This window comes from Capsella rubella, unplaced genomic scaffold (genome assembly GCF_000375325.1).
Source record: "Capsella rubella cultivar Monte Gargano unplaced genomic scaffold, Caprub1_0 scaffold_12, whole genome shotgun sequence".
Classification (NCBI taxonomy): Eukaryota; Viridiplantae; Streptophyta; class Magnoliopsida; order Brassicales; family Brassicaceae; genus Capsella; species Capsella rubella.
In genome coordinates this window covers 1-1,419 of record NW_006238912.1, presented here as the reverse complement: position 1 = coordinate 1,419, position 1,419 = coordinate 1, and positions in this window count along the sequence as shown.

Sequence of the window (1,419 nt, the reverse complement as noted above, 5' to 3'; positions counted from 1 at the left end):
TTGCACATGCCCGTGACTGGGGTTGGCATAGGTGGACGATAGCGTAGTCCAAATATCGGTGGCGGTGTCAGCCTTGGAGAGAAGAGGTTGAACCGAGAGTGAGATGGCTCCAAGAAGAGCACTATAGATCAGTCTATCCTGTCGCTTCCACATCACATAGTCAACATTGGGAGTGATCACGTTCTCGATGGTGACCGTTGGAGGAGGAACAACTACAGATCCGTCGACATAGCCGGAGAGATCATATCCATCCAGCAGTGCATGAACTTGACGCTTCCACATGAGGAAGTTGGTAGAGGTAAGTTTTGTGACGTTTGTCATATTGACATTCACAAGAGCAGTGGTATGGGAGACATTAATAGTCTCGGACACAGATGCAGGGGAGCTTCCGTTCGACATGAGTAGTTGCAGAGAAGGGAGAAGAGGAAGACGAAGAGAGAGTAGAAGAGGAGGCGGCGAGAAATTTTTTTATTTTTTTTATTTTAGGTTAAGGTATCGGTGCTCTGATACCATATTGAAATGAATGCTCAATCTTATTCAGTGGTAGGCTTTACAATATATATAGAGGTTACATAAGGATTAGGTATATACTAATTACAATTACATCCTTAATACATTTCTCCCTTACACATTATATTGTTTATGAGTATTTGGTCCGTATTCTATTTCCTACTTGTTTTTTCACTATAGCATATATATTTTTTTATTTTCTTAGATTGTGTTTGTATAGAAAACCTGTTGAGTTTTACCTTCGTTAGTAGCTGACAAATTGAGTGTGTATAGTATAGGTCGATGTGTGGGTGTAAACGGAAGTGCGGTGGAGAATCATAGAGAAACATGTGTTATTAGGGTTCCTAGCAGATAGAGATCTAGATGTTAATATTGTGGGCTTTTTAATATGTTGGCTCGAAAGATGAAAATGATTTGTGGGTTTCGGGCGGATTTTTGTATTTTTTATTGGTTATATTATCTCTTTATATATTCTCATAATTTAATTTTTTGTTTTATATTTTTATTTTTTTGGATTTGACGTAAATTATATCTCGTTATGATCATTTTTATACTATTATATATTCCTTTCTGATTTTCTGTTTTATATATTTTTGTATTTTTATATGGAACAATTTTAAAATTTAACATATTAGTATAATTTACTTTATATATACTTATTTAGTTCATTTCATTTAATTATGTTTTTTCAATTTTATGAAATATTGTTAATTATTTATTTTGTTTATTAGTTTACCATAATGTGCTGAACAAAATTAGTTAAATTCATATTGGAAACCTTTAAAGAAATATTATTTTTATTGTTAACATTTTTATACGTGTTTTTAAAATGAGAATTCATGTTTCGTCCCAACCTACCTCATTTATGTTGCAGAATTTTGTGAGACATAAATTAAATAGATTTATATT